At 43.9% G+C, this 9528-nt stretch overlaps 1 pseudogene; it reads right to left on the bottom strand.

Annotated features, from left to right (window-relative positions):
* Window positions 1-1300: 1300 nt before the first annotated feature.
* LOC146999858 (uncharacterized) lies at window positions 1301-2488 on the bottom strand (annotated as a pseudogene).
* Between the last annotated feature and the right edge of the window lie 7040 nt (window positions 2489-9528).

Raw genomic sequence — 9528 nt, 5'->3', positions numbered from 1 at the left:
CTAAACAATAAAACAGAATCCCACATTATATACACTGCTTTTTGAAGCTAGAGGTAGGGGAAGGGCCAGTGAAAGGATGAGAACTATGTGGGCCCTGACAAAGCAGACAGGAGAGTTACAGCAGATGGATTATACATTCCAACAATTCTGGTCTGGTTCTTTGGGAAGTTCTTCAGATAACTAAAGTTAATCTGTTGAGAGAGTCCAGGGACCATGGAAAGGTGGCAGTTAGATGGCAGTGGCAGATGAGTCTAAGTGCACTCACAGGAAATGTCTACACACTGGCCCTAAGGTATCTTTTCAGGGTGTCACGTGGGCACTAGTTCTCTGGCTTGAAATCCATCTCACAAGAGAGATCTCAGATATCTACACTGGACAAGAGGCACAGGCAATCCATGATAAAGATGGCAAACCCAGGTGAATCACGCCTAAGTTTATGTCTAAAACTCTAGTGCCTTTTTCTAGGAAAATGAAAACAGAACACACCAAACAGAACAAACAAGAAACCCCAAAACACACACAACCCAAAGAAAAACCACAAAGAAACGAAACAGCCATTGTAGAATTTGTCCTTTGTTCTATTTTTTATTCTAACTATATTAACTGCACAAATTAATAACATCCCATATCTCACTTCCTATATGCCCCTGCTGACCAATGCTCTATCCCCTTCTGCACACCAAAATGTTTTCAGAGGAGCAAGGGCAAGGACATCAAACTGAGCCCCTTAATCTGATCCTAATCCTATCTCGATACTATTCCACCAGCAAAGCTACTGATTATCTGTGGAAAAGAGTATGAAATGGTATTTTATTACTACATAGCAGGAATGAAAAGAATTTTCTTTCCCAGCTGGATATTTGTCATTACAATGTGTCATTCTGATGTTTCCTTTAAAACTCCACTTTACCCACCCCTAGCCCCCACTCTAGCATGGCATACTGTATTGGCTCTAAAGCTGTTTGCTGTCTTTATGCTAGCCTAAGAATAAATGCATTTCATCTAAATTGGATCTGAGTCTAAGTCTCTGGTTTCTTTTCTCTGGTTTCTTCTGTGGATTAAATGCCACAACAGTGAAACTAGTACACTGTTAAACAAAAACTATATAGAAGCATTTCTAAGCTTTCTCCTTCCTTACACACTACACACCTTTACACACATTTTGGAACCCAAAAGGAAGGAGCAGGGCCTTTTTCACGACAGGAGGGAAGTCTAAACCAACTAGGAATCTCAGACTTAAAATCATAGCAAGGGGGAGTGTTGGCATAGGTAGGAGAAAAGGCCAGTGTCATGAGGCTGCCTACCACAGGGCTTTGCTGAGATGCTCCTGGTATGGTGTATGCTCACCAGTGATGTCCACTCTTAGTAAATAGGTTAGTAGCTGGTTGTGGAACTGCTGCTGCTGCTGCTGCTGCTGCTGCTGCTGCTGCTGCTGCTGCTGCTGCTGCTGCTGGTGGTCATGGAACTGCTGCTACTGCTGCTGCTGGTCGTGGAACTGCTGCTGCTGCTGCTGGTGGTCATGGAACTGCTGCTGCTGCTGCTGGACATGGAACTGCTGCTGCTGCTGCTGGTGGTCGTGAAACTGCTGCTGCTGCTCCTGGTCATGGAACTGCTGCTGCTGCTCCTGGTCATGGAACTGCTGCTGCTGCTGCTGGACATGGAACTGCTGCTGCTGCTGCTGGACATGGAACTGCTGCTGCTGCTAGTGGTTGTCGTGACACTGCTGCTGCTGCTCCTGGTCATGGAACTGCTGCTGCTGCTGCTGGACATGGAACTGCTGCTGCTGCTGCTGGTGGTCGTGGAACTGCTGCTGCTGCTCCTGGTCATGAAACTGCTGCTGCTGCTGGTGGTCATGGAACTGCTGCTGCTGCTGCTCCTGGTCATGGAAGTGCTGCTGCTGGTGGTGGTTGTGGAACTGCTGCTGCTGCTGCTGCTGCTGCTGCTGCTGTGGTTGCCCAGTGGGGATATCGACAGGTTGCAAATAAAAGCTTTGCTGGTTTTTGGAGGACAGGTGTGCAGCTCTACTCCAGTCTTGTCTGTATGTGATGGCGTGTGGGTTCCTGTCCCACTGCAACAGGTTGTACAGTTTTGTTGAGGCAACTGCAGGCTGTAAAGTGCCGCTCCTCTGTGGCACTTTAGCCCTCCGATGAGGCTGATATTTATAGTTTGGGTATTTCTCTCTGTGTAGGGTCTTCAATCTCTGTGCCTCCTGGAAAAAGGGCCTTTTTTCAGCTTCTGTAAGGCTTTTCCACCTGCATCCCAGCTGCTTGCTGATCTCTGTATTTTGCATGCTGGGATTCTGCTGGGCCAACTTGTGCCTCTCACCACGGGACCACACCATAAATGCATTCATGGGGCGCTTGATATGGCCCTCCATGCTCTCTAGACAATTGTCACCAGTCCCAAAACTTGTCTTTTCTCCAGAGTTTAAGATATCATGTGGCTGTAGGGCTGAACACTAAAAAGCAAGATCTGAAATGCTGAACATAGTGGAAGAATTATGATTGCATCCAAAAAGACAGTGATGCAAGCAATGAGAGAATGACAGAGACAGACAGACAGAGACAGACAGAAACAGAAGTCAAAACTTAAAGTGTAAGAGCTAAAAGCCACTGACCAAAATGTGCTTGTAACAAATTTTTAATATTTAAAGTGTATAAGGAAATATTTATCCCTCCTCCTTCAGGACCTCCCTAGTCCAGCCCAACTTATCTACTTTGAAGCCATCCCATTAACCTACACACGGTCAAACAAAACCCCTCAAGTTTGTGAATGTTAGAGACTGCACTTTTACACTCCTTTAAAATATATCTCCTTTTCTTTGATCATTCTGTCACAACAAGTATTAAGATACAAAGAACATACTAATGAGTTCTTTTGCCCTGTAGCATACATTATGTTTAGGATGGACTAAACTGAGAAATAAACAAGCATGCAAAAGTAGTGGAAAGGGTTAAATATGATAAGCATGAAACCATTCATTTGTATCTAGTCTACTAAGGCAGGCAGCATGGAAAACACTTTCCAGGTTGAGCATTCTAATGACTGGGATGCAGTAGTTCATTTCTGAGCAGGCAAAAACACAGTGCCATTGGGTCAGGGCTGGCTGTCATTTCCTTACAGCATCACCATGAAAACCACCTGTAAGTCTTCAATACTCATCTCTGAAAAACACACCAAACTTAATGCTGTGAAAACACAGGCTGTGACTCTTTAGTATACAAAACACTCCTTTGTTGATCAAATGCATCTTTCTGTTTATCAGGGTGCTCTCTAGCACACAAAACTACATCATGAGTATGTAAAGTCTGGTGTGTGTGTGTGAGTGTGTGTGAGTGTGTGTGAGTGTGTGTGAGTGTGAGTGTGTGTGTGTGTGTGTGTGTGTGTGTGTGTGTGTGTGACATTTTTAGTTCTCCTCCACACTGTGCAAAGCCCAGTTGTTCTATGAACTATGCGATGAGCTCTCTATATCTTTTGGTAAAATAAGCCTTTATGCATATAAGGAGTCACATTTTGCTTCTCTTTTATTATCTATCTCTAAAGAATAGACTGTTTTATCGACATACAAATTTTTGTATAAAAGCACTACAGGCAAAGCTATGTTTTCAAGGGCTAGCTAAGAATCAGAAACAAAATGGATAAATAGGCAAGCTAAGTGGATGTACCAACACTTAAGACACCACATATACAAAATGATTGGAATAAAACAAAAGGTGAAGGGGAGGGCAAGTATAAGTGGGATGAATGAATGGCCATCTGCCCATTAACTCAACTGCCAGATTGTTAAGCTAAGGAATGGTTCAAAGTTACCCACTCTTGTTCTTACAAACAAGTTTAAAGAGAAAAAAAGAGTGTACACAGCAACCCCTGCAACAGTTTCTTTAAGAAAGATCAAGGAACTACACATAGGCTTGTTAACACCAAGTTACATACCCAAACCTTCAGTTAGCCCGTTCCAGTTTCATCACATTAATCTCCCACGATGTTTCCCTCATAATAACTCTGTTACCCATAAACTTTTGAATTGATTATGTAGCCCTGTCAACTCTAAAACATAGGTTGGAAGAAAATAGCAGCCATGGAGCCTCAACTGTGACATCTTATACACTAAGTACTATACAACAACATGGTGTATTATCTGATGTATTGAACTCTTGGAAACAATTAAACTACTGTTCTACATGGTCTTAAGACCTTTGAGTTTTAGTTGATTTTCAAAATCATCTATTGTGAACAGTAACTTACATGTATTGTTTTCTGTAAATCAGTTAAAAGACTGTTCTCTAGAATTCAATGGAACTCAGGTTAGTTGACACTACTGGACTTCTAAGTGGTTAGTGTTTCTTTTAAGGGTGTGTTTCAGCACCATTTCAATGCCAATAATCAATAAGACTTTATAAGCCTTTGGATAGATTCCTAACACAAGTGAATACAAATATATCCATCCCAATGGGTGCTTATGTCTCTTTCTCTGGAGAGTTTCTGCTATTGTTTTTCCATGTCATTTGTGGATTTTATTCTCCTTTGTGCGAATTATATGCAGAGAGCCATAGATACAGGACAAGGACCTCATTGTTCCTTTGGCATTCCACAGGCTTCCTCTTTCTCACCTGTACCTACTTCCTACATATCTTCTTCCTCCTCCTCCTCCTCCTCCTCCTCTTTTTCCTCTTTTTCCTCCTCTCCTTCATCTTTGTGCACAGAGTATTCTTGTGCAAGAGAGCTTTTTTGCAAGCAGTGTTCTGCCTAAGATTTATATACCTTTAGCATTCTCCAGAATGCTAACCCAACTATTTGCTTATAGGTGAGTGCTGGAATTGGTGGCTATTCTTGGAGAGCCTATGAGATGCTGTTCTTTTGTTAGATGCCATCCCCCTACACACATAAGTCTGCTGATACTTCCTGCTATGCACTTTTCCTGGGCCACACCAAGAAGTCCAAACCAAGGCACTGACCCTGACCACAGCACCAATCTCTGGGAGAAACTTCTAGAACAATGGTGAAGACGGGGCTTACAGAACAGGACAGCTCAAGGAGTCCTGAAATACTTTGTCCTACCACCCAACTTTTAATGTTTTAGAGCAAACAAGCATATTAAGGAGGAGAGTTGCAAGCAAATTGCATGAGATTTCACTGAAAATCTAAACTAGACAGGATAAACGACAATGTAAATACAAAGTATCCTTGTTCTTTTTTTGTTTTGTATTCCCACAAAGAGTATATTCAAACTCTGGAATTGTGACAAGGAGCATTATTTTTGCCTTTTGAACAAAAATATGTCCAGGGTTTCAAAACATTTAATGACACAAACTATAAAATTAAACTGGTATTAGCTGATTTCTGTTTAACTAAAGAACTTTCTTTTATCTCTGAAATACCCAGTTGTTGTTCCCTGGATGCTAACTCCCTACTGACCAGGGACTATGAGATCGTTTACTCTCTGAGACTTGCAATTGAAAGCAAATCAAAGACAATTGCCATCTCTCTCTCTCTCTCTCTCTCTCTCTCTCTCTCTCTCACACACACACACACACACACACACACACCATTAGAAAAAAGAATTCCCTGGGATACTCTTTTTCTGGATAGCTTACATAGCACCTGGCTTCAATGACTGCTTACGTAGCACCTGGCTTCAGTGACTGCTCGTTACAAAGATAATAGAAAACTCTAAATGAAGTCCAAGTGCTCTTACCTACTGAGCCAGAATCATAGCTTGTGATTATGTCATTCTCAGTTGTTCATCTTTAGAAATAATTCAAATGCCATTAATAAAGAATTTCTAAAACATTAGTGATGGCAAACTTTGATTTCCAAATACAGTGAGGTTGGGAAAGAAAATCATGAGGCTCATTATGTGGAAAGGGAAAGAGGAACTCTGTTCAGGTGATGGCCAGTGAGCATTTAAAATTGGAACATAAAGTATTTATGGAGGTCAACAAAACAGGAGGAGTGTGTATTCCTGGGAGAAGGATCTGCATACAACCTCTGCTCAACCAAGTCAAGACATTTAAGACCCTGACAGCTTCATTCCATTGTGACACAGGATACATTTCTAGGAAAGCCTGTGTGCTTGCTCTATGCACAGCTTTGATATTAAGAGCATGAGGGGGTCATGCCATGTTGAGAGTTGGCAAGATAGAGAGCAGCCAGATGTCCTCAGGACAAAACCCATGAACCTCTTGTCTGAGAGCTGCTGTGGGGAAACAGGGCAAGGAGGAGGGGCCACCAGTCACCCAAGTGAGGCTGGCACTTGCTCTGTGCTGAGAAGGCAATCAAGAGCATGATTGGCATTTGTCTGTAGCCATCTTGGGAAGAGGGAGGCTGATGGGCATAGAGGAAACACCCAGGGTCCCTAGGTCTATGTAGCCCAGGACCTGGACATTTCTATTAGCCTATGTGACCTTCAATTTTGCAGGGAGACTTTTGCACTGCCCATCCGTGGGAGATTCCAGACGTCTGCTTTCCCTGACATTCTGAGAAAAGATCAGTGTTAGCTGTGTGAGAAGTATGTTGACCTAGAGCCTGCCTCTGTCTAGAACAAATCACTGGCCAGCCCTTTGCCCCATGTAGGAGGCCTTTCTGGCTAACTCCTCCAAATCCATGTAGGGTTAGTGTTGAGGGATTCTGGAATTGAGAACTGTACCATTCCTGAGAGATCCCAGGCCTGAGGTGCCTGCTGAGACTTTGGATGTAGGAGGTGGTGTGGTGAAGCAACCTAAAGGAAGAGTGGGCACACATCTGAATCAGGAGGCAAAGCTGAACAAGCAAAATGCACTGCTAGCAGCTATCATATTCCAAACGACATCTGAATCTCAGTAAGCTGAATCCTGTGATTTACATATCAATAAACACTGTGAGTGTATGTGTGTGTGTGTGCGCAAAGCAAAGAAAAACGCCAATCACACACCACACACATAAACACACACAGAGACACACACAGACACACACACACGGAATCAGAGAGAGGGTGACAATCTGAAAAGCATAACAAGTAACTGAAAGGAGAAATGAAAGCAAGAGTATGAAGTCTTGGTGCAGTAATAAGGTAAAGAAGTGCCAAGGGGGAAAAAAAGGACTATCGTATTTCAGGTAGGAAGAGCAGGCTTTGAGACACAGAAGAAACAACAGGCACATTTAAGTGTACTTAATGTGATGAGATAGGCTGACTCCATGACAGGCTTCAAATAGGCAGTTCAGGGGATTACACCTAAAATCCCAGGCCTTAAGCAACTAATCAGAAAATGCCCCTCCACTTGGCCCGAAGTAACGACAGTGGGTCAGCAACAGTTTCCAGCCCTCACACCCAGATAATGTTCTGGAATGTCCCTAAGAGATAGAGTAGGATAAAGTCACCTAGCCAGGAATCCCCCGAATGCACATTAAATCAGGCCTGCTAACTCACTCTGGTGTCTCTCTAACTTAATGGGAGATCCCAGCATGCAGGACTTTGGCAGAATGAAGCAACCTTTGTGTCTACATACTGTTTGAGTCTGGGGTGTCATTCTTCAGTGAATCATGGACCCTTACTTTTGGGTGCTCATTCTGTGATTCACTCTAGTACCCCCCTCCCTCCCCACCTCCCTCCCGCCCCCTCCCACCCCCCCCCAATAGTGGAGGGTTTGTCTGATTGGTAGGTCCAGGTGCCTGGTTGTGTTTCATCTTTTCCATATTTATGTTTCTATTCCTCCATTAATTCTGTTTCCATTTTACTCTGAAGGCCAAGAGGAGCAAGGTTGACTCATAGTTACCTGGCCAGGGGTAATGGAAGACTCTCCCAGATTCCCTACCAGAAAGCAGGAGAACTTGCTAGTTCTCATCTGGATCCTGAGCTGGCTGTGGGTCTATGGGCCTCCCATGAGCAGGGAGGAAGACCATGTGAGATAGCCTTTTGGTTTTGGTTTTGGTTTTCTGGGAATGTCCTTCTGTGTTTTTGTGTATTCTGTTTGTGCTTTTTGTCCTCTTGTACAATTTTTTTTTTAATTCCTAGAATGGAACAGGCATAAAGCACCACACTGGACCTGAACCATTTTAAGGACTTTCACAGAGTCATAGAAGACTTGGATCTGATTGGTTGTCCCTACAAACTAGCCATCTTTTGCAGGAATGAATGGCTCACCTATGGTCTGAGGAGGGGACTTCCCATCTCCCCATCATTTTCTGGGTGAAGACTTGGGGCCACCTGCACCAAGTGCCATACATCACCATGTGGCAATACCTGGTAGAGAGGCCCTCTGTTTGGATGAGACCTTTTTTCTTACAGGCCTCACCATTGCACACCCTTCTTCCTCTAAAGGAGGGTCACATTCTGGCCCATACCCCCAGAGGGCCGATTCTACTAAGGCTTTAACCCTCTGGGCTATGGGATCCCCAGGAGCTCAAGGGGAGACAGTTCATGACATATGTGCCATTTGTCAGGAAGTTGCAGAACCCTCACCCCATGTTTAGATAGACCATCAGCTCTCACAGGTCTTCTAGATTCAATCATGGTGACATGATATGCCATTTTTTTAAAGTTCAGACTCCATTTTAGAGAACCTGACTGAAGTTTGAACTCAGGTAAACTAACAGGCTGATACCTAGCATTAGTTTCCAAGTTGCCTCCCAACAAAACCTGAGCCTAGCTCCAGTCTCTAGGCTAATCCCCACCAAGACCAGAGTTTCCAGGTTACACCCTCAAGACAACCAGCATCTCTGGGTTATTTCCCCAAAAAACCTGCAGTCCAGGTTACAAGCCCAGCCCTTGACCAAAGACCACCAATGCAGAGGAGAGCAGAAGTTAAGCTTATGATATAACTCCCAGCACCAGGCAATTTAGATTTCCAGTTAGATGCTTGCACACGTTTTCCCACCTTGCTTCTCCCCTACCACCAAAACTATCCTGTGTGATGGTGATGGATTGAGGGGGCCTGAGCTAGCTCAAATACAAGAAACACCATGCTGTGAGTTACATCAGAGCGAAACCGTGTGTGTTTGGGGAGGTTGGGGGGGAGGAGGGTGGATCACTAACATTTCCATGGCACAACAGTTTCCTGTATTGCATTGGGAATTACAGTTAAGTGATTGGATGACTCTCAGAAATGACTTTGAACTTAGACGTTTAACATTTTCGAGACTGCGATAGACTATGGGGACTTTGGAAGTTGAACTAAATGTACTTTTTAAATTATGCTATGACTAGATATGGCTGGCCTACCCCACTCCCCCATAGACTCAATTGTTTGAATAAGCCTATGGGGTTCAGGGAGTGGAATGTGTTGGTTTGTATATGCTTAGCCCAGGGAATGGCACTATTAGGAGGTGTGGCCTTGTTGGAGTAGGTGTGTCACTGTGGGTGTGGCCTTAAGACCCTCACCCTAGCTGCCTGGAAGTCAGTATTCTGCTACCAGCCTTTAGATGAAGATGTAGAACTCTCAGCTCTTCCTGTAGCATGCCTGCCTGCATGCTGCCATGTTCCTGCCTTGATGATAATGGACTGAACCGGTGTGCCAGCCCCTATTTAATGTTGTCCTTTATAAGACCTGCCTG

Source organism: Mus caroli, unplaced genomic scaffold, assembly GCF_978045245.1.
Source record: "Mus caroli unplaced genomic scaffold, Mus_caroli_1 scaffold_34, whole genome shotgun sequence".
NCBI lineage: Eukaryota > Metazoa > Chordata > Mammalia > Rodentia > Muridae > Mus > Mus caroli.
The sequence above is the reverse complement of the archived record's forward strand: the minus strand, read 5'-3'. Positions and strand labels throughout refer to the sequence as shown.